Source organism: Petromyzon marinus, chromosome 12, assembly GCF_048934315.1.
Source record: "Petromyzon marinus isolate PM22_M1 ecotype Great Lakes invasive population chromosome 12, UKy_Petmar_22M1.pri1.0, whole genome shotgun sequence".
In the NCBI taxonomy this organism is placed as follows: domain Eukaryota; kingdom Metazoa; phylum Chordata; class Hyperoartia; order Petromyzontiformes; family Petromyzontidae; genus Petromyzon; species Petromyzon marinus.
In genome coordinates this window covers 3576646-3601394 of record NC_133678.1, presented here as the reverse complement: position 1 = coordinate 3601394, position 24749 = coordinate 3576646, and the positions used below count along the sequence as shown (strand labels likewise).

The window sequence follows — 24749 nt, the reverse complement described above, 5'->3', positions numbered from 1 at the left end:
TAGTCTGCGGGTTTTTTGTAAGTACATCGTGAATAAATAAGATCTGGTGCACAAGCCGTCGAACATTAAGAGATGTTAAGTTTGACCCAATGTAGAGATCACAGTGGTGAGTCCTATATGGGCAGTTCAATGTAAATCTTGAGGCCGAGTGATAGATGGAATCAAGCTTCTTCAGTACAGTACTTGGGGCTGATTTATACACGATGTCACAGTAGTCAAGTAGAGGCAGTGTCGATACAGAAAACCATTTTTTTTGTCTTTTTACCAATATAATCAATGTGATCTTCAGAATTCAGTTTTGAATCTAGGATGACCCCAAGATACTTATAGATCTTGACTTGCTCTATTTGATCATTATTTAAGGAATGTTATTGGGGAAAAATAACTTCCTGCTTTAGTCCTGGTGAGAAGCATAGCACATTGGTGTTGGAGGTATTCAGGACTAGTTTAAGAGCAACTAGCTGATGTTGTAGTTTGTTGAAATCACCCTGTAGCTTAGCAATCACGTCATCCGGAGAGCGGCCAGCAGTAATCAGTATCGTGTCATCTGCAAAAAGATTTACCCTGGAATGATCCAGGTGAGTGCCCAAGTCATTGACATAAAGAGAGAATAAAAGGGGGCCGAGGATGGAACCCTGTGGAACCCCTTTTGTTATCTTAACACTGTTTGACCTCCAACCATCTGTGAATACAGTTTGGGTACGAGAAAAGAGGTAATTTTGTAACCAGCTGAGTGGACTTGCCGATGACTGGTAGCAGCGGCGTTCAAATTTGCCTCTATGGAGGGGAGGATGGTTGTGAAGGATGCGACTGGGCCGTTGGAGGCAGTTGCAGAGGAGTGATGCTCGCAAATAATAGTGGATTTCCAGGCATCTAAAAACGCAGCAAGTTGGCACTGTAGGTAGCACAAGTGGTGCATCTGTCGGTCATCCCCGTTAGTCAACCCAAAACACATGGGTCTGTGCTGTGATCTTCTGCCATTAAGCCCTTGACACTTCACGCGGTCAAAGTGCACCTAGCCTGGCATAAGCGTTGTGGGGATGTCACCACCACTTAGTGGCGAATGGCGACTGTTGCTGTTGTATTCCAGGGGTGTAATACTTTAGTCACCTCACGGTGAGTGATTCATGATCACAATCCAATTTAACGAGCATTTTTTTAATATATATAATGTGGTGAGTGCGGTGGCCTCTACTGACCGCAGTGAGTCACTTGATCCATCGCATACTACATATACGAATGTAAATACGTTTATTCATGCACATGTGTTCCCACGCTTGCAGCCAGTGCTTAAGAATCCATATTAATGAATGTGCTAGTGCCGTGCTGCGCCCACACTGTATATAGAGATCTCTCACTGACTCATCCCGCCTGTCACTCGCTCACGGTCGTACTTTGGTCACGACTACCATGGTTACTGTTTCCATGAACCTCACACATCCCCCCCCTCCACCTCTGTTAAGGACCTGAACTCACTTTTGTCTCATTCATACCGTGCTCTGTCAATGTGTTGCGGGTCAAGATACTTCTTTTTCTGAATCCTGCCTCGCACTGCTAAAATTTGAAATTGTATGGCAATCGGAGGTGCGGGGAAAGAGCAACATACTCAGCACAAAGAGCATTTCTATAGAAGCGAGTTTTCAATTTAGATTTGAAAGTGCATACATTCCCTCCCATCGTCTACCTTCCCAAATCATTGCAACCTTGCTCAACTCAAGAAATAAAGTAGTTAATAAATTCTGCCTTCAAGGGCGCTGTTTTTGTCTGGCCTCTTGGTGTTCTTGGCTTTTGGGCTTGTACTCACCCACCATGATCAGATAATAACATTTCCTATATGAGAGGATATATGTTTATGCTTTACACAGACGATGTCAGTAATGTTAAAACTATAACTTAAAAAAAGGTCTTACCCTTTCTGGTATAATAGAGGTGTTCAAGTGTTAACACACCGAATAGGCATCAAGTCTGAATTAACCACACAAACAAAAATGCTTTGACAATGTATGCATTGTCCTTGGAACGTAATGGCCTACACCAGAGATGCCTCCTTTATTGCTTTGTCTCACCGTGGCTGCAGAGCAAAAGGTGCCAAGACGTGAAAAGTACAAGGACGTTGAAAACACAAAATCATTAATAGTGTGGGTCAAGCTGTTTTATATATATGGGACTCTTTTGCCGGTACAATATTAAGATGATCAAAAAGCCTTTTTCCATTTCTGGCATAATCATTTCGATACATTTATCTTTAGTTACAGTTTCTCCCTCCCCCACCCCAAACCATTTTGTGAGGCCCCTTGTTCTACTATGAATTCTCCCGGCATTATGTGATGGCTGAGGCTTTGTGTCGGTACTGTGACGTTCCAAGTGATGAGCCTGAGAGAGGGCGTCAGTGGTCAGCGTCACAATCACCAATTGGCAAATGCTCACGCACACGCCCAGGGCATTAAAACAGTGGAATATAACGTGGGAAAAGGTAAAGGTGTGTGAGATGCAAAATATAATTGAGCAATCAGAGAAGCTGTTGACCCTACCTTCCGAGTCCATTTCATCCTTGCCCTTTGCATTGATGCATTCCCCCTCCCACCATGCTTCCACACCACTGAGGCATCATCTGCCCTTCCCCCTTGTGAGATAAATGCCTCCAATGCACTGTAAATCCTGTAAAATCGGCTCTCCCTCCATAAACAAACCCACGGCGGAGGGAGTGAGACTGTGAACTCACGCATAGCACACAGCAATAAGTCATATTAACCCATTTCCATATGTTTTTCACTGCACATTGCACACTGCATTTTCACGTCTGCCGAGCAGGTTTAAGTGTAGAATTTATGACAAGAATTAGATCGGTTTCATCACTTTCAGGGTCTATTTTGTGTGTGTGTATGTAATTAGAGGTCAATGTTATTTATAGTTTCTCCAGAACTATAAATATACCAGCCATAAAATGCAGAGATCACGTACCATCGTGTTTACACCAATAATACAACACCATAACTGGGCTTTTTTAAAATGAAGTCACACAATTGTAATGTTCCAGCTGTACATTACCATAAGAATGGATGCTATTATGGTCACATTCAAAACAATAGGAGCCCTGAATGACTGTCAAAATACTCATTGTGCAATCAGTTCTGTGCATTCCACCTAGACATGGAAAGTCTGATGTATTATCACATTTGTATATCCATGAGCCTTAGAGCCATAAATTAACAACTTAACATTTTACACAACACAATTCTAAACCAATTGTGGCATTTAAAACGGTGCAGAAATACAGTGTTCTTTAAAAACGTATGTCTGAATTTAATTTGAACCTTCTAGTTCAAGTCATAAGTTGGGTGCCATTGTTCTGGTAATTCAAATGACTCCAATGTAGAAATGTGAATAATGTGGCAATAACATTTTTGATTAGAATAATTTCCTTTCACCTAAGGCTGTTTATATGCTGCATGCACTAAAGGTCTCACACTTAAACATCATAAACCCTAAACATGACCTGGATATAAAAAATAACCCCTAGCTGAATAAGCCATGACCATAAATTCCCATGATATATATTGTTCCTAGCGACCACTGGGACCACCTCGTATTGGCTAAATTGGCTCGTTTAAATGTTTTTTTTTTAACATTACAACCCATAGGCCATTATTAGGCTGTTCCTGCGTGAGGTACTATTTTTTTATTTCTCAAGATGGTGTAATTTTTTTTAAGTAAACGGGCATGCACAACTAGATGAGTTATAGATGTAAACGTTTAACTTATTTTTTAAGTACAATTTCAGATCTTCTTAGGATTTTTGGACCATGTATGCTTTGTCATGTGTTGACGTGTCCACGTGCTAACAATATTTATGTCACCAGGACGCAATTTTTTTGGCGGTAAAAAAGTGTGGACATGACGCCATATTTAGTGACATCACTTCTGGTGTTCGGGTCAATTTGAAACCAATTAATCCTGTGTCATCCCCAAATTAGGTGGGCCTGATTTTTTTTATTCATCTGAAAATCAGGAGCACATCACGAGTTCCATTTTAAATTATTGTGTATGTGAATATGTTAAAGAGCTAAATGCAAATGTCAAGGTTTCATTTTGCTATTCCTCCTTTGTTGAAGGAGCGCTGATTATAGTGGTTTGCTATATCATCAATATTCTTGGTTCTTTCGGTAAAGTCACGCAGAAGGGAAACAATAAAATAAACACAAGATCCAGGTCCGATTCAACACATTACATAAAATCCGTGATCTGGTTCCGTCTGTAAAAGATGTGATTCCGGACATACAGTGCCCTGGCGTCTACAAACTAAGTTGCCTCTGTGGTAGTAGTTACATTGGAGAAACCAAACGACATGTCTCGGACCGCATTCGTGAACACAAAGCAGACCTAAAACACGGTAGGACCAACACCTCGGCCGTGGCAGATCACTGTTATATATTCAGTAGGCTCACATGACATTGACTTCTCCAAGACAGAGGTTCTTTGCAAGCCATCTGGCTACCATGAGAGATTCGTTCATGAGGCTATCCACATATACAAGCACAGAGACAATTTCAACCGAGAAGATGGATTCTGGCTTAGCAATCATTGGAAGGATTTGATAAACCATTTCGGGTCTTAATTGATTGTTCACGTTTACGGTGGCTTTCAGACCGCATCCATTATTTTCGTCTCCCCCCTCCTCTTTTCCGAACATAGATGGACTCGTCCATCTGAATAACTGCCAAATCGCTCTCCGTGGTGCTAACGTTAAAAAAACGCCACTTTTTTCAAATTTTCTTGCTGTGGTTTTCACACCTGATGATGTGTTGCAGTCGAAACGTCGTGAGAATTGTATTGTTTTATATTTTTATTATTTTATTGTTTCCCTTCTACGTGACTTTACCGAAAGAACCAAGAATATGAATCTCTGCAGTCACGAAAGCTTTAAATCAGAATATCATCAATAGTTTAGGTTGCTTGGTCACAGTCGCACTGTAGCTTGTTTTTAATTTTACATCTACAAAGAAAATGTTAAAATTGGTCTACTGATGTTCTTGTGGAGCGCATCCCAAATTTGTACGTAAGAGTTTTGGTTTGTAAGGTCCTACTGATGAGACGCTTAACTGTAGCATCATATTACTTTAACTCGTAATAATTCCAGCCCTTTGTCAATCCACTGCTGGGTGAAGGCCTCCCCACCACTTTTGTACATGGGGTTGACTTCGATGTACCACGCTGGTCAGTGCAGGTTGGGGGACAGAACTGATTGAGTGATGTTAACCCCTAGACAGGAATTTAATTCGGATCACAGTGTTCAAAGTACAATGTGCTAACCACTGCGCCACTACTTCCCACTCATAGCCTCATTATTTACGAAACCTGCAGGCATCTTTGCGGCTTAAGGTATGCCAAAAATAACCTCTTGAAATATATAATGTTAAAGGTGACCCATGCAGTTTGGTTCTTTAGCCCAATATTTCAACGGAGAATTTCATACTAAACATTGGCCAAAAGCATAAAAATCATAGTCGACAACTCACGCCAGCTCACATCAAAAAACGCCCACTGCACACTTACTGATGCCATTAGGCGTTGACGCTTTTGTCAGAATTCATTCAGAAATGAACAAAGACTGCAATGGTTACTGCCGTGAATTGTTTAAATGGACGGGTCGCCCAACATTTTGCCGATGCTGTATTATTGTTAGCGACTCTCGTGGATGTCCTGGATTCCCGTTTCATTCAATGCCCCCGCTGTGCTGACTATTGCACTTGCATTCATCTCCACGGACTGTAACTTGTTGTGACAAGGCAGCTCCCCGAGCATTCAATCAATCAGGCTCCCTGGCAGAAATACGGATTGCTTCTGAAAGTGCCCTGCAAATGGACCACATTCCTTCACAAACCTCCGCCATACAAATGGTCAGCCGTTATCAATGCACATTTAAAATGGAGACAAGTAACCACCCTTGCCGCTCACTTAGTGACGAGTCGACTTGTCACACTCACTTAGTCAATTATCTGAATGACTGCTGATTGTTTTTATGCTGATTTCAAAAGTAGAAATGCAATAAAAACAGCAATGGTCTTTGTTTAAAAAAAAAGGTGACGTGTATTAGTCTTTTACAAACACAGCCAGTAAGAGACGGTGTTCCGTTTTGCAGCAAAGCAATTGTGTGAATGAAATGGGAAAAAAAAAATTGAAAGCATTTGCCAATGTGTGTCCAGCAGCGAGGGTTATTTGACCGTACTTCCCCCATGCTAGTCAGCGCGGGTTGGTGAAGTGGAGGTCATCGGAACGCATCAGATATTGATCAACACGAAGGTCGGCAGTTGCCTGGGAATCAAACGCAGGCTTGCCGGGTAGATAGCGCGGTGCACTAAGCCGTTCCACTGTGCCATTGCTCCCTCGCCCACTGCCACAACAACAACAACGTGATCGTTCGAGATTTGAAGCTTTCGTGACTGCAAGGATTCATACTCTTTGGTTTTATTCGGTAAAGTCACGTAAGTAAAATAAAAGAGAACAATTAAATCACGACGTTTCGGAGGCAACACAAGCTTCCGTCTTCAGGTGGAACAGTCACAGCAGAATATCTGCGTCAAGTGCACAATTCCGATACGACTTGGATCATATATAGGTCAGGGGGGGGGGGAGCCAGAAAGGAACAAACATAGACACAACTTCAATTGAGCAACCACCGGAAAGATGTTATAAATCAAGTCAAACGTTAGCTGTCTTTTAATTGTACTGCCATTTCCAGACAGTCTCGTCCCCTTCACCTGACGAAGGCCGCTTGTGTTGTGGCCGAAACGTCGTGAGAATATTATTGTGTTATTTTATTTTATCAATTTATTATTTTATTCTCATTCCACGTGACTTTACCGAAAGAACCAAAGAAGATGAATCCTTGCAGTCACGAAAGCTTTAAATCGAAATTGGTCATTTTAGTTTCCAAAAGGTTGGTCTGTACTTGATGCTTTGCATCGCCTCCCCCCGAACCCCCCGGCAACATAACAAAAGGCAAAAGGGTTGTTTGTTTACCCGCTTTTGTGCAGTGCACCACCTCTCCCCCCGAGCCCCCTGCAGTTTACCCGCTTTTGTGCAGTGCACCACCTCTCCCCGAGCCCCCTGCAGTTTAACAAAAGGCGGCTCAATTCAGCCCTCCCACCCGCCCACGTTCCTCTCTGGCTCCTCCCCCCCCCCTGACCTATATATGATCCAAGTCGTCTCGGAATTGTGCACTTGACACATATTCTGCTGTGACTGTTCCACCTGAAGACGGAAGCTTGTGTTGCCTCCGAAACGTCGTGATTTAATCGTTTTATTTTAATTTTATTTTACCTTCGTGACTTTACCGGAATAAAACCAAAGAGTATAATGTCATCGTTGTTCACTTGGATCCAAAATTCGCCAGTACGTATGATTTAAACCGCGGCGAAGACGTGTCAGCTCCGTGTTGTTATTTCGTCGCGACATTTTAAGAGCTCGTATGAACGTGCCTTTAGATGCAACAAAAAAAATGCATTCCGAACGCACGCACGCCACTGCCGTGATGCGTGAATGAGTCGTGCAATGGACGCGTTGCATTCTGCAAAAAAATATAAAAAATAGCCTACCATTGTGTAAAAGTGTACTTGGCCTTCCTGCTGCTATCTTGCGCTCATCACCATTTGTCAATGCCACGGAGACACCGGCAATTCAGGACATGGCTTTTGTTGTCGTTATATACAGCGCACCGTGCAGAGGTGTCTTCACCCTGTTAGGGACAGCTAGGCGTGAACAGTGGGCATTCAGCAACCTGCCTTTTTAGAGCGTCTTTTTTTTTACTTTTCCACGTGATAAGCCACTTTGTTGAGCTATTATTTGTGGCCAGGTCGGTTCTGAAAAAAAGAGCCATATAGCTCAGTGGGCCTTACCTGCTAAAATAAAATCGTAGAGAGTTTAGTTTACTTTTAGTTTCTATGCACACTGATGGAAACGACAATGTTTCGGCAAAGGCTACTTGTGTAGGTTTTGCCACTGTGCCCATATAGCTGCACGACGTGTCTTCGGGTTTGTGGCACGTGTTGTTCAGCACGGTGTCAGGAACTGAGCTGAAATCCGCATGCTGCTAACTGTTGCACGCGAAGGAACACCGCACGGAACTCATTGTGCATTGAGCTGGGTTCCTGATGAAGCTCCCGCGCCGCGAGACTTGAGACATCGTGCCAACGTGCACGCGGTACAACCGCGACAACACGCGGGGAGAGCTGTAGAGTGGGGCAGGTCCACGAAATGCATCACTTGTGCTGTGGCGTGTACACTGTATTAGCCTAGAACCCTAGAATGTTGGGAAAAAAGACCATGATAGGAATTTGTATACCAATAAGCCCTTGACAATTGTCGTTTATGGATTCATATACAGACAACAGGGAGGTGGTAGATTTCAGGCTAATTGCGATTACATTTTTCTTCTTTGGAAAAAAGAAAAGCAACGACATATGCTGAAACAATATGTAAATCTTCTTTGCTACAAACATTATTTTCAGCTTTTCGTAGCCTAGGTAAATTTCTCATTAATTTACTTGGTGAAAAGATATGCAGCAACAAACGGAATGGTGACAGGATGGTTTATGTATGTAAAATGTAATACCCGTGAATAGATTTTTAAATACTGGACGCAAATATTAGGCACATTTGGGAATTGAAAATGTTTATGTATAAGCACAAAGTATGCTTGTAAGCATTTTCTTAAAATGCAGAGATTTTGAATAATTTGATAGGAATCAAATATTTTACAAAAAAAGCTCATTTAATATTTGGATTTTGTATCCTTCAAAACTTCCAGACACAAACATTAATAGCCTTGAGGTACAACCAAAAAAAACGTATCATATGTTGCTCTCAAAATGTATGAGGGCTCAAATTGTTTGATAGGAAACACGTTGTTCTATCAAAAATCTGATTTTATATATGGATTGAGCACCCTTTTAAAATCTTGAGATAAAAAAACAACTCTTAAGTACCGTGTAAAAAAAGTTCACAAATGTCCTACCCCCCCCCCCTTTCCCCTAATTCGAAAAGGGGCTTCTGTGGTGAAATGGCTAGCACATTGGACGTACATCAATTGAGGGGGCGTCGCGGTGGCGAGATGTTAACTACCTCGCCTGGTATACAGGAGGTCGTGGGTTCGATCCCAGCCCTGACGATGCCTGCTGCTCTATATTTGGAGTTTGCGTGTTCTCGCTCCGGGGCTGCAATACATTTCCACATGATGGGCCACTTCGTTGAACTATCATTTGTGATAGCTAGGTCGCTTTTGAAAAAAAGCTATACATCTCAATAGGCCTTACCTGGTAAAATAAAAAAAAAACAGTTTCGCTTCAGTTTAGAGTTCATGATGATTTGTCATTAATTCAACATGATCATAAATCCACGGGCAAGAAATCGTGGGAGTTCTAATCTACGAATACATGCGGACAATAGGAGGAATTTGTCATGCTACATTTCTTGTCTAACACAATCGCCCCAGATAATAGGGGTTTTTAAGGATAGATCCTTGCCACAGATGGTAGGAGTCGCAGATAAGAGAAGCTTGGCTAAGAGGAGTCTCACCGTAATATAAGGGTCTTCTTTATCGCTTAATATTCCGACCCTATACCATATTGTCTCGACCTTTTATCGCATGTGGTATTGCATTGCTTTTGTGACCCATGTCTCCCTTGAAAAACAGACTTTTAGTCTCGGCGGGCTCCCATCTGATTTTAAATGAAGGATATTGTTTGACTGATAGAATAAAAACATGCGCTCCTGGTCTCGATGGCTTCTTACCTGGCCGTAGACAAAGGGCATTGAAGTATGACTTCTCTGTATCGGTGACGAACAATATGTGCACTAAACAATTCCTAAAAGACAAGAAAAGCAAGATGCAAATACAAAACAACAACAAATGTACTGCAAAGGAAATACCAAAACCCTGCATCTGCTTTGCAAAATTACTTAGAAAGTCATTAAAGTGCACATGCCCAAGAACTTAACCGGCTTTCAGATTCTATTTTAGTTCTACAGACTTCACAACATAACGCACCTTAGCACGCTGAGAGTAAATAGGCCACACATTTCGTAAGCTTCACTGCTTTTGCAAAAGTGTACAAACTTCAGCGGTGGAGAATAGAGCAACAGCAAACATTGGTAAAAATAAAACCCCTCGAGGTGTCGTACAATGATAGGATAAACTATGCGAATTCCACCGTCACAACATGCGGTCAACTGTACAAACATTACACAATTAAATGGAGAATTCAGCTTCCTTGCTGCGATGTTACTTGTGTATTTCATCACACTCAGCAGCACTGATGCACAGGCCACTTAACACCAAATTGCAGTCGTTAAGGGAGCTATAAAGTATGTATCAAGCAGACATCAGCTTTCACAATGTGCTACTGTGGCATCATTAAACCAAAGCCACTGAAGAGACTCTCAAGCTAACCCTCTTGAATGGAAGTGTAACAAATATAAATACTCGTGAGATTTGAAAGTTCCGCTCAAAACAAAACTGAAGTTGCATCCAATGAAAAAGAATGATGCCTGCTTAGGATCAACTGCAGTCAGTTGGAAGCCTTTAAGTATGAACGTCATCGTATAACTTGACTGGGGAACCATGATCCCCACAAGGTAATTGCTGCAGTTGACCGTTCTTTGAAAGACAGCACAAGAGAAAATCATAATCTACCATGAGGTAGATACTTGACTAAGTTACTTATTATGCAATGTGTTGAAATGTCTCAAAACAAAATAGCACTTAACCTTTGCAGATGTTTATACATGTCCCATTTAGCAGTGTTCACTTCTATGTAAAAATACAAAAAAATCACAAATATATTCCAAAGCACCCTTTTGAGCTACTGTCATGATATAAACTGTTTTACTTTTGTAGGCGAACACATCAAATTGGGATTGCTGCTGGGACGTAATGGTTAGGACACCGGACATGCAATCCAGGAATCGTTGGTTCGATCTCCCGGTACGGCAGCTGAAACAATGGGGAGCATGCATGACCCCCCCCCCGCCCACCTCAACTGCCTCTGTCCACCCAACACTATAAATGGTTTCACCACAGTCGATCTCGTGTGGTGGGATAAAGTGTGGGAACTCCCACCTCTTCTAGGACTTTCTGGCCAGCTTGGAAGAGAGCCTTTCAACGTCCTCACCTCCCAGCCTCCTTTTAACTGATCACAGTTGGCGGTACTATCCATGCTCTAGCCAATGAGTAATGCACATTGCAAGGGAATTTACAGGCATGCGGTGGATACACTACTTAACAGCCATGCTGTCTGCCCATCACTGGTGTGCACCGCTACATCAACACAATTTATCCTATCCGAAAATTGTCTGGGAGGGGCTGTTTCTAGAGCTAGTGGAGGTTCTTCTGTCAGCATCGGAGTGAGGGAGCAATTGCAGGACTGCACCTTTGCCTTTTTCATACCAAATTAAAGTTAACACAATTAGCAAGCTCTTGTTTGCCACAAGGTTGCTTCATCAGCACAAGAGTAAAATTTACAACCGAGCTCTTTTTGGAAAAATCACTGAGCAAACAGCTGACAGGGCTGGAGTGAAGTTACCCATTGGGGATGTCAGAACAGTCATCGACATTTAACTATTCTGATGGGGAAAAGTTTATCCATTGATTACAGGCATCAACTTTTCGGTCCACTGAGCATTATTCTTTAGTTGAGATAAATGTCCTATCCACCACTGTGTTTACAGTATATTGTTTAACAGCATTTGTGTAGAATGTGTTTAATTACTTTATTTATTCAATGCAAAAGCAATGAAACTTCATTTTCACTTTGCCTTTCACGGACGGCTAGAACAGAATAATTAATGTTGGCAGGTTCGACTGCTTATTCCAAAATCCAATTTGTCACTTTAAAAATGTGGTGACTTACAGGTGTTATATACATTGCACCGCTTAACTAAGTCGCATATTAATGTGACACTTTGCAGCACATTTCACGCCTTGTTGTATGAGATAGAGATAGGGAAAGCAATTTATTCGGGGCTAAAATAATAAAAGGCACTAAAATTAGTTGTCTGCAGTTTGCATTCGCAAAATGTAATTTTAAAAAAATATAGTAAATAGAATGTTCATGTATATTAAAATGCATTTAAAATTAGCGACTCATAAGCTGTGCAATGTTTACAGACCTATAAACATGACTATTGTTTCAATAAAAATAATGAACAACAATTAAAATGCGCACATATTTCTCATACCAGACGCAATGTTCGATTGAGAACTCGGAGTTGAAGAGCCAGAGCTCAAAGTTCCTGGTAAGACAGCTCGAGCAGGTGAGAACCTGAACAGGTGAGAACTGAACAGGTGAGAGACTGAACAGGTGAGAACCTGAACAGGTGAGAGCCTGAACAGGTGATAGCCTGAACAGGTGAGAGCCTGGACAACTGAGAGCCTGAACAGGTGAGAGCCTGAACAGGTGAGAGCCTGGACAGGTGAGAGCCTGGACAGGTGAGAACCTGGACAGGTGAAAGACTGGACAGTTGAGAGCCTGGACAACTGAGAGCCTGGACAGTTGAGAGCCTGAACAGTTGAGAGCCTGGACAGGTGAGAGCCTGGACAACTGAGACCCTGAACAGGTGAGAGCCTGGACAGGTGAGAGCCTGAACAGGTGAAAGCTTGAACAGGTGAGAGACTGAACAGTTGAGAGCCTGGACAACTGAGAGCCTGGATAGTTGAGAGCCTGAACAGTTGAGAGACTGAACAGTTGAGAGCCTGGACAACTGAGACCCTGAACAGGTGAGACCCTGAACAGGTGAGAGCCTGGACAGCTGAGAGCCTGAACAGGTGAGAACCTGAACAGGTGAGAGCCTGAACAGGTGAGAGCCTGAACAGCTGAGAGCCTGAACAGGTGAGACCCTGGACAGCTGAGAGCCTGAACAGGTGAGAAACTGGACAGTTGAGAGCCTGAACAGGTGAGAGCCTAAATAGCTGAGAGCCTGAACAGGTGAAAGCCTGAACCAGGTGTGAGCTTGAAAGGGTGAGAGCCTGAACATGCAAAGATGATACCTTGCACGGGTGAGAGCCTGAACAGGTGAGAGCCTTAAACTCTTGCTTGAAGGTGGATGATGGTGCTTGGATGCTGGAAGAGAGTTCCAGATGGCTGCTCGTGCAGCTACAGAGCAACGCCGCTCAGCCAGGACAGTCCTAATGCAGTTATAATGACGATAATGTGAATTCATGAAGTGGATAATCTTAATTTTGCCAAGACCGCAAGTAAAAATTTAAATCTGCACACCCAGTAAATGGGTCATTCTAGAGCCATCAAAAATGCGAGGTGTGCAATGTATTATTGCGTTATGGGTGACTGCTAACAATCGCAGCTAACACCTCGAACCACCCTTCCTCTGTTCGTTGCACAAAGCCGTCCTGGGATGGACAAAGCGTGACGCGGCATTCGGAGACACTCTCACGCGAACTTTACGTCGCATTTTCCCGAAGCAGGAATTCTCGCCACTACGCGCGGTTTGCGCTGCGCTCTCAATATCGGGGTGTCTTCGGACGCCGCGAGGCTCCGCTTAAATCAGAAGCGATGGAGGGCGTTTCTCTTTTTTGTCTACGCTTTTTTTTTTTACAAAAAAAAAATCTCAACCAGCAGGAAATGATTATCAATCTCAGAGGTGTATCTGTTCGCGGTTGACTTTGCTTGCAACAACCACAACAAACGCTGTCCCTCGACACACTGTGGGATCGGGATAATAGTCTGCAAGTGGGTTGCCCGAAATATGCATGGCTATACAATGCATACCTTTGGAAATTAGCCGTGAAATTAACATGTTTAATTCTAAAAGAGATTAAAGGGTATCCATTGAGGAGATGGAACCGTGAAATCATCTCGTCGCACAGATGCTCGGTGGATTGTTACACCGCGGGTTAGTGAGAGATGATGCCGGGTTGGGTAGGACTTCATCCAGCAGTGGTTTGACTGTGGCTGATGATGATCATGATGATTATAAGAGATAAATCATAGTGGAGCGTGCAGTGCTCGCTGAGATAATACAGTCTGTCTAGTCTATGGTCAATTTTAATGTTAGCTTTTGAATCCCCTTTTTCTTTCGAACGCCTGAATGTCGACGCAGAGCCGCAACTACAATGTGACATTCAGGTGGCCGAGGAACAACAGAGTCGTTTTCGCTGCGATGTCTTCATCGTACTTGTCGATCGGTGGGCGGGGGGGCATTGCGTCGCCACGCGCTGCACGGTCTGTTCTGGATGACCGCAGTCGCAGCGCCGCTGCACAATTTTGAATGTTCCATTTGTCTGGCCTTGTCGGTTGCGGATGCGGCTCAGGCTGATCCGATATGAGCTTCGAGCTCGCTGTCGAATAACGCGTCCTGTTAAGGGCGCTTTGGCTTCGCGCGCGACGCGTTCATCCTGTGCGAGAAGCCCCCAGGCGGGAGAGAGGAAATGGCCGGGCGTGGGTTGGGTCGCGCAGACATCAACGGGAGAAGGGCCCCCAGGCGGAGAGGAACGTCACCCAGTGAGGTGGAACGGCGAGCCACGTTGGTCCGCATCGTGATGAGCGCAGTCGTCACCGAGTGTCGCGCTGAAATGCGATTTGTTCCGCGAATTGTTGGTCCCGTTCGGCCGGTCGCCCGGCTATTTTACAAGGGAGATCCGGGCTTGCGTTGAGCGTAGCGGTAACAAAATTAAAACATCGACATTGCAGATGAGTTACAGGGTCATTAAGGAGTATTGCACGGCAAACAAAAGAGGTGTTTGAAAACGAAGCGAACACGGAGTGGTGTCGGATCCTGGTATCTGTTTGTTTCCGCATGCCCCTGTTAATTTATTCAGCAGCCAATAACAGGCAGCCAAATTGCATTCTTAAATATGACAATGCTTTATTTACTAACGTATTTATTGCCAAACAATAAAACCAATCCAGGCTGATAGGGGAAGTAAAAAAAAAGTCGATTTATATTCTTCATAATAATGGAAAGGGATATATTATATACTTTATAGTGTGCTGTCTGCCATCATTATTACGAAGTACAAATTAAAGTTTTGATTACTTTCATAGGTTATTTAAATCTCACCTACTCTAAACTGCGTGTAACATACAGCGTTAATTTGAAATCGGGGAAGTCCGCACTCTGTGTATGGTTGGGTATATGGCTTTAACCGATCGTTACTATGACTACACGGACCGTTTGACCAATGTTGTGGAGTATATGGAATACTGTGGTGATAAAGCTTTCATACAGCATCATGTTGAAATACAACGTTTTTCTCTTGCTCATGCTGCTAGACAAAATAAAAAAATCCACGAATGCAATATTATCTATAAGTGCATTAAAGATTTTGTGACACGCAATTTATTTCAATCTCTCGATTTGTTTTGGAATCAAGAGTGCTGTCGTGATTCTAAGTTGTGTTTTTTTTTTACTGGAAAACCCAGCGCTGATATCAATACCCCGGCACTCCCAGTGCCTTATGATGAATGGTGCATCCTAACACCTTCAACACACCAATTGAAAACATTCCCTTTGGGCAAAAGTTTGCAATTTGGAAATCATATTTTGATCTTTATTAAAAGAGAATAACATGTTGTTTTTTACATATATGGGGGGGGGGGGAATGGTTTTCTCTTCTGACAAATGAATAGTAGAAAAGTTTGATTCATAAAGTGTCTAATGTGTATTCTATTTTAAAACAATATATGAATACAATGTAGTGAGGGAGGTGGCTTGGGGGGAATCAGGTTTGCGAGATTACATGGAGGGAGATTAATGAGAGAGAGAGAGGCTATACAAGAAATTCAAAATGATGCAATGCAAAGCTGAGAGATTTATAATATATACAGAGGGGGAAAATACTCTATAAGAGTAAAATATACATATTTATACAAAAACACAAAATAATAAATGTAAGGGTTAGCAGAAAAAGTGATTTGCGGGGAATTTAGATACATTGTGTGTCCAACCAATTTGCTGAAAAATTGCAATGTGCAATTGTTGTTGTGTAAGTACATGAATAAGTAAGGCTGTTTTGTCAAATTGCAACACAGCATTGTCATTCAGATCATGAATTCCCAGCGACACATTCCAGAGCCCAAAGCCCGTGGAAGGTGGTATGAATGTTATGCACACTGCATAATGCCAAGATGGAACAAATTTGGAGAAATGAAGGCTTTTTTATTATTACTCACCACCATAAACATGTTTAAATATTCACTATACCAGGACTGCAATACGACCTTGATAATAACAATGAAAAAAAATCAGACAATTAAATTAGTGTATTAACAAATATTCAATCATAGCTTTGTTGAAATTCTAAAAGCTCTAAAGCAGCAATCATAGCTTTGTTGAAATTCTAAAAGCTCTAAAGCAACCGACTTCAATATATTATCTCATGCTGAGTATTTCAACAACACTTTCATATTTAACAGATAAAACTTTCCACATGGGTGGATCCAGAACATTATTGACCATTAAGGATAACGTGGGTTTTGAGAACAAAGAGACCCAAAATATATAAATTATATAACATCCAGAGCTGGTGCTCACCAGCGGTGTGTCTGTACATTCAATGGTTATTAATCCCAAAGTTTTGGCTGCATCTCTTCCAATGCATTTACACTCCCCCCCCCCCCACTATCACCGCTTTCTACAGTTGCCTCCTTCCTTCTCAAAATGAAAGGGTTTGTTACATCATGAAAAAAATCGAGCCACGTTTTGATCCTACAATGTCTCAGGAGAGTGGAAGTGTGTTGTTCGGAGAAATGGAAGGAACCGAGGAGAGAGAGGAAGTCCGAACAGAGAATGGCTTGACCTTGACGACAAGGAATTGTTGCCAGAAAGGTGTCCACTACTTGAGTATATTGGCACAAGTGGACAACTATGGGCTATCTCCTCAAAGATCGTGATGATTTCTCAGGATCGTTAGAGATGGCAGTGGATTGGGGGGTGGGGGGGGTCTTCATCCAGCTGTAGACTGACCTTGCTGATTCTAAATATTTTAATTAATTAGCCTATGAGCCACATGTATCGGATTCAGCTTTCTTAGTGTAGCCGGGTAGACAAATATTGCCTGGTTGCTCGGAGATGGTAGAGGCAGAATTTGTTCAGTATACGTACAGTACAGTCTGTGACCAAGTCGCCCAGAATGCACCTAATATCATCAGATCTCAAAAACTAAGCAAGTCTGAGCCTGAAGAGTGCTTTGATGGGTGACCACCATCTACAAAATACAGGTGTGGTAGGAGTTGTTGGCAGGAGAGGGCAGTAGGGATAGCCCTATTGTTCTGCACTCCTCACCATTATCACAATCCCAAACTGATCAGCATCGTGACACATGCTCACAATATTCCTCATTGCCCACGAGGCATCACCAATAATTAATGTCTCATTTGGCTTCTCCAATACCATTAGTAAAATAATAATTATAAACAGGTATGCAGTAAAATAAACACTACCAGTCCGCCAAATTGGCCGTTCTGGCCTTATTTTCAGCCAACAGTATTTGTTTCGACAAACAAATTTATGGAGCAGTTTTCACCTATCGAGTCATTGATCACAATGGGCAATAGATATGGCACTTGTGAGGTGATATTTACAGCATTTTTTTGTAATAATTGTTATTAAACAAATCTGATTATTGCAACGGGTGAAAGCTTCTAAAGGCCCATTTACCCTCCCGACATCACTCATGTCCCAGCATCCCCCCCCCCCCAAAACAGCCACTGTTTATCGCAGCAAGACAAATGCTGCTATGGATAGATGCTAAAAGGTTACACATTATAACAACCTGCTCGGGTCCTAAGTATCAAGAGTGCGTGACATTTTCTGACAACGAAGGGAGCGTTCGCAGAAATGTCACGTTCAAGGATCATTACCCGCCGTGGCACATATCCTTGAAGGAGGGCTTTGGTGGCGTCTGCCTTCTGATTTTGGTGTGGCAGGAATATCGTTAATTAATTGATCACCAAAAATTGGTTTCTTGCATCAAGGCATGAATTAATAATGGTATGTACTCGGGTGATGCGAAATATTAAAAGGAAGATAATTGATGTGGTCACTTTTCCGATTACATCGGCCTTGTCTTCATAAAGTAACATGTTTCTTGATTGTAAGTTAATTGTACATTTTATTCATCTCATTCACTTGTATAAATAACAAAAACGTCACACGTTCATCAATGAGACTGCCCGAAACAAGAATGCACATGTAACAGGTGACGTTTTAGGGCAATGATCCTTCCTCGCAGCACAGAGGAGATATCTGCAGTGTTATTGATGACGCTGTCGAGTTTGTGTGTGTGCACCACCGCCAATAGTATCTCAACAAAAGTAAGAATAAGATTATAGTAATTAGCCACCCGGCTACTCAGAGGTGTTCAGGAGACAGCATTTGTTTGCTTAGGGGTTAGAGCACTCAACGGGTTCCACTGAAATCAAGGGCTCGAACCTGGCGAGCCACCTGTCATTCAACAAGATGTTCAAGTGGAGTGAGTTGATGGTCTCGGCCCAGTCACCAATTATGACGCACACACACACACACAATCAAAAAATCCTGCAAAGTTCACGTTTCTGCTTCATTTGGCAAATTTCCACCTCTGACACTAAAAACAAATATATGTATATAAGTGACTGCCACAGGGAGTCTTGTGCAGACAACCCCTTAAACCCTCAATAAACCCACGCACGTAATTAAGCCACTTCCCCCCTGCCCCCCATGATATACGAGATGCAACCCCAACCGACACCACCGTGCAGCTGATAATTCATGAAAACAACAAAGTCAAAGATCTCCCATATAGCTTTAACACACTGTTGGGGCAAGTACTGTTAGCGAGGAGCACCTACCACGCCGGGCCGCCTTTGTCTCCCCAGTGGCGATGTTTACACACCGCACCAGGTACTCAGTTGAGGCTGAGTCGACCTAGGGGAGGCCCAGGACAGGCTCAGATAATCGTCACTGGTATCGGTCGTGAGCGGGAATCGAACTCGGGTGGCTGGGTTCGCAGCGCAGCCCGCTAAGCGTCACACTGCCGCTAAGCGTCACACTGCCGCTAAGCGTTACACTGCCGCTAACCGTTACACTGCCGCTAAGCGTTACACTGCCGCTAAGCGTTACACTGCCGCTGACCGTTACACTGCCGCTAACCGTTACACTGCCGCTATCCGTTACACTGCCGCTATCCGTTACACTGCCGCTAACCGTTACACTGCCGCTATCCGTTACACTGCCGCTAACCGTTACACTGCCGCTGACCGTTACACTGCCGCTAACCGTTACACTACCACTGACCGTTACACTGCCGCTAAGCGTTACACTGCCGCTGACAGTTACACTGCCGCTGACCGTTACACTGCCGCTAACTGTGAAAACAGGCCTCAGGAGAGGCGAGGAGAAAAGACACACCGCTTGGCAGACCAAGAGGGAGCGACGTAAAGAAAAAGCAACAAACACCTCTGGAGCTGCCACCGCATTCACTTGCAATTGCCGTGGCAAGGATCGTCACTCAAGGATTGGCCTACTAAGTCATGCTAGGCACTGCAAAACACCTACAGCTGACCTCGTAAGGCACAAAAGAATTGTCTCTCGAGACACAGAGGCCTATGACAAATTAACCGTTACACTACCGCTAACCGTTACACTACCGCTAACCGTTACACTACCGCTAACCGTTACACTACCGCTTACCGTTACACTGCATACCTCTCCCCCACAACCACCAGCCCCCCCGTCTCCCCTCCCTTTTTTAAAATTAGTTTGATTAAAAGTATGAGGACACAATGATATACTCCCTCAATGAAAGTGAGCAAGACCACAAAGACAAATGATTATATGACAGTGACCGTCTGTTGTTGCAATTGTACTGTACTGATGAGACACGAATTAAGATAATAATAATAATATAATGACTGCCGTGCAATGACCTATTTTGTGTCACAAGGGCATGTTGAATCGTGCAGTGCCTCTCGTGTGGATAAAAGAGGCCTCTTGAAGGGAATTATCAATGTGTGTGATATCTCTAGCCATTGACCATTCTCAAACAGGTAGGGTGGCTCTCATCCGCACGAGTTCCAAATAGATGCTTTGTCGGATGACGTAATGTCGAACGCTCAATTGAAGTAACATTTGGAAAGAGAAATACAACATAGGCAGTTACACACAGGTCAGTGACTAATTTAAGTGATGTCACCACAGCGCCTGTGCCAGGCAAGGTGCACAGCCAGACTTTGTGGAGCAGTGAAGTAACAGAACAGACCTAGATAGATTGAGTGAGAATGTGAGATTGTAACTCTCCGTATCATATTCATATTCTTAGTTCTTTCGGTAAAGTCACGTATCATGTTCATGATTTAACATATACCTCTAGACAAATATGTAAACACATCTATAAAAAAAAACAATTCCATACTTCTTCTTGGTTCTTTCGGTAAAGTCACGTAAAATGGAAATAAAATAATAAGAACCGAGAAGATGAATCCCTGCAGTCACGAAAGCTTTAAATAAAATTCCATACTTGTTTATTCTTGTCAGCCACAGCTTGATCCAAGTGAAACCTTTAACACTGGCAGTTACTCATCTCCACCAGTTAGAGATAAGGGTATGTTGCCCATCTCATCATCCCCCGCATCATATTCCCCACTCATTTTGCACGGGACTTTATTTCCAAGGCACCCCTCGTGTGGCCCCAGCCACCCTCAATCACGGTGGCTTGCTGTTCAATCTGAAGTGAATCTTGGCAGCGTCCACGAGAATTTCCCATTTCCATTTATCAGCAGATGTAAAATAAAAAAAATTGGAGCGGGCGGAGAGCAGGGGGGGGCCAGTGCATTGCCATTGTTAGAGGAACATTAGCTCCACGTGTGGCTCTTGCAGAGATGGACTCCAACTCGCATTGCCCTGTGTGTGCGTCTGTGCCTGTGCCAGAGCCGCCTGGAGTTTTCGGGAAGTCCTGAGCCTGGAGGCCTGGGGCAGGATGCCACATGTGGCCCCTTTATTCATTTGACAAAAAAAAAACACAAGCCTGTTATAGGGCCCTCTTTTGTGTGGAGTCCTGGGCAAATTGCTCCTTCTTCACGGCCCCCCCCTCCCTCACCCGCACCCCTACTGGGCGGCCTTAGGCTGTGCATAAAAGAAATTTGTAAAGTCACAAAGAGCTTCGTTTGTCCAAATTTCCGAGGTATTACATTGCAAAATGCCTCATATGCAACTACAATAGCAATCTCTCTCGTTGCTATAAATAAGTGCAAATTGGCCAAAACACCAGCCTCTTACATATATAACTGTTGTTGGCAGTAGGCGCACTATACCAACATAGTCACGCACCACAATTCTACCTACCCTGTTAACCCAAATACTTAGCCCACAGACAAACACTTGTATTCTGACATGCACTTCACAATGTCTATCATGTTCCAAAGTTAATACAAGATGTGGTCGAATTCATTTCGACATAATGCCTCATGAAAATGGGATGGCATCGCATCTGACTTACCTTTATCATTCCTCCGCTCTTCGAAGCTGCCTTAATGTTGAATGTCCACCCTGTTCTACAGCATCTTGAAATGCAGTCACATTCATATATGTCAGACATTCAGATGGCATTGCACGTTTCCCCATCAAGCTCCATTACACAGATTGAATCGCGTATTTGTAATCACGAGCTGCAAATATTTTGCAATTGTGCAAGGCAAGCAATTAAAGCAACTAGCCTTTGACCACATCACCGGGATTGCACCTGATTTCATTATATGTTGGAAGCCTAGACAGTGCTGGATGGGCGAGTGCAGACCTAGGCGGAACTCAACAGCGGCTCACTGCCTCGCTGCCTTTCTCACTGGTAAGGGGTTCCTCATACGGGAGTCATTCATTCTCGCTCAGAGTGAGTGAATATTGTGCATGTTACATTTTTAGATTATTAATGTTCCACACACATTCACAAAAAGCCAGACCGAAAATTCTACTGTAATAGATTAATTACTTGTGTAAAGACACCTACTGCGATATGACAAAGATCCCCCATATAGCCTGAACAGACTGTTGCGGCAAGAGCTGTTAGTGAGCACCTATAAAGGCCGGCAGGGCACACGAGCGCCCTGCCGCCTTTGTCTCCCCAGTGGTGATATTTTATACACCACACCGGGTACTCATTTGAGGCTGAGTCGACCTAGGGGAGGCCCAGGACGGGTTCAGATAATCGTCACTGGTGTTGGCCGTGGGCGGGAATCGATCTCGGCTCGCTAGATTCGTAGCGCAGTGCGCTAACCGCTACACTACCGCTGCGACACACACACTCATGAAAACACACTTCAACGGGCACAAATGAATGCAAATTCGTTTAATCAAAATTCTGTTCAGCCTGCGAGCTGATTTTTCTCACCACTGTAGTTACTCAAGATACGAATCTTGGGGACATCACAAAAGCTGGATGAAGGCAGCGTGATCACCCCTCTGGCAGTACCAGTTCCCATGTGGATCCTGTCTTTTCATCAGGCTGAGGCAGTCAGCATGCGTAAATGAACCACTGCTTAGACCAAAACTGTTCCCGAACCTTTTCACTACCGTTCTATTACTTTATATTAGATGTATGCCTTTTTATTTCCCTTTTGGCTTCTTTTGTTCTCACATTTTTGTCTCCACTGGCCTAATGCTCTCACTGCCTCGTATCATCTTTCTCCCCTTCTTTATTCTTAATCTCTCACATCATTGCCATTGCCCTGTGCCGCAGTTTATCGCGGACATTATATGTTTCAGCGGCGCTGCCCCTGAGCTGATTAGGGTAGCCAACTCTGAGATATAAAACAAAACTGCTACATATCTTGAGAATAATATCTCACAATACTGGAAGAGGGGAGAGTTATATATATATACACAAATGTATTGTCTTGAGAGGAGCATCACAATTTAACTCACACAAATCGGGATGTTTAATGTCCTGGAAAGACTTACGAATTTACTCTTCGGACAGCGACCTCAAAAAGAGGATGATCCTCGGGCAAGTGGTAACCCTGGTCTTGGCTTCCCTGGGCCTCCACTGACCTAGGCCCCAGTCCTAAACTTGCACTGGCCACAGCTACACTGGCTGCCTCACTACTCAGCTGTCTGAAGCTTGCCCTGGGGCTTTGCCTGATGTCTTATCTGTTCTGCTTGTGCAGGGCATCATCTACTGTCCTGGGCCATGTCTGTGTTTACTGCCCTGTGTATCAAGCTGTACCAGGCCCTATCTGCACCTTCTCTGTGCCTAGTCTGCCCGAGCACTACTGAGACACATACGTACTTAATGCTGAGCCTAGGGTTTTCATCTCTGAGTAGGGTTACCACCTGCCCAGGGTTTATCAAGAAAGTCTGGTAATTGACATCTGTGTTAGGGTGGCAGGAATAGATGTTTCGTTTTCACCAAGATCTGGTGTTATTGTGTTGAATTTTATCAGAGTAGACACAGTTGTTATAGGCCTAGGGTGACTAGGTCTATAAAAACATATCGCAACAACCAAAGTGATTCCCAGTGTTGAATACACAACGCCTGTTTGAGCAGAAAGATAATTGTTACTTTTTAATTTATTAAACAAGTGAAGGAGATGACTTCATAAAAAGATGAATGATGAATTTGGAACAGATAGGCACAGAGGATGTATGGAGCATAGTTAAGCACCCGCCAGTTGAGTTTCTTTCAGCAGATACCCAAGTACATCTTTGATTACCTGAAAATCTCTGTGCCAGAGAAAATATCCCTTCAAGGCTGACCCAGCAGCAAGCGGACTCAGTAAGTGGGCTCATCAGCTCACTTTGATAAGCGAGCTGGGCACGTCCACATGCGTCACCCTAGCAGCTAGTTATGGTGTCACGGAGTAAATGTGAACATGAGATGCACCATTATGGCATTCCTCGTTTATCTCAACTTTAGAGATTGCGCGTTTATTTATAACGAATGGCAGAAAATTACAAAATAAGAATCCGTGTTAGGTTAGCCGAACCTAACCCAAGCATATGCTTTTGTTGTTACCTTTAAAACCACATGCATTTATTGATTCCTTTCCTCCAACCATGGAGGATAGTGATGGGCAGGGGGTAAGAGAGATGAACGGGCTGGGGAAATGTACCCAGGGCCCCGTGATTCAAAGATTGTGGAGACATGGTTCGGAAATTATTCTGCAACGAGTTGCTAAATGGACTGATCCTGGGTCACCAAGCCGTCTTTCCAATGGACACACAGCAAGAGATGTTGGGTCTTGGTACGCGGAGACATGGCAAGGTATTTTTTGGGTCTCAGTATGTGTAGATATAGCAGCTGTAGAGTGATGGTATAGTACGCTTTGACAGACATACATTGGAGTCTTGCTACAATGGGGCTAGATATACCTGGGCAGGAACTGCAATGAAATGGTGACAAGAGCTTCCACACATCACAAAGTTGTACACAATTGTCAGTGTTAATCTCGTAAAAGTGTATGTTTTATTGGGGGCATACTTGTTGTTTGAGGTTTGCCACAGCTTGAAATGCTATATTCCCACAGCTTAGTTAGTGTTGAGATAAATATTGTCAGTAGCCTGACTGTGGTAAAGGTTACGACAGAACTTTCCTCGTGTTAGGAATGGTTGGCTATAGTTTGAGTGGCATGTCTGTAAACTTTGGGGTGGTTGTAAAATGTGGATGGCTGTGAAAAAACGGTGGTCGTGCCCAGGAATATAAGGCATATTTATATTCAAGGGCATAGTCCCAGTTAGTGTAAATGTATTTAGGTTTAGCATTACAAAAA

General features: G+C 43.4%; 1 long non-coding RNA gene across 4 annotated transcripts; it reads right to left on the bottom strand.

The window, feature by feature from the left end:
• Positions 1-2137: 2137 nt before the first annotated feature.
• LOC116941665 (uncharacterized) lies at positions 2138-21321 on the bottom strand. Of its 4 annotated transcripts, none has more exons than XR_012941514.1 (5): positions 20510-21321; positions 9790-9863; positions 7596-7735; positions 2532-2710; positions 2138-2373 (listed from the first exon to the last, which is right to left on the bottom strand). It is a non-coding gene; the product is annotated as an uncharacterized LOC116941665 (long non-coding RNA). The 4 variants fall into 4 exon arrangements; XR_012941513.1 differs by lacking the exon at positions 20510-21321 and adding an exon at positions 18843-19203; XR_012941515.1 differs by lacking the exon at positions 20510-21321 and adding an exon at positions 18843-19203 and having other exon boundaries at positions 2532-2676.
• Positions 21322-24749: the final 3428 nt, after the last annotated feature.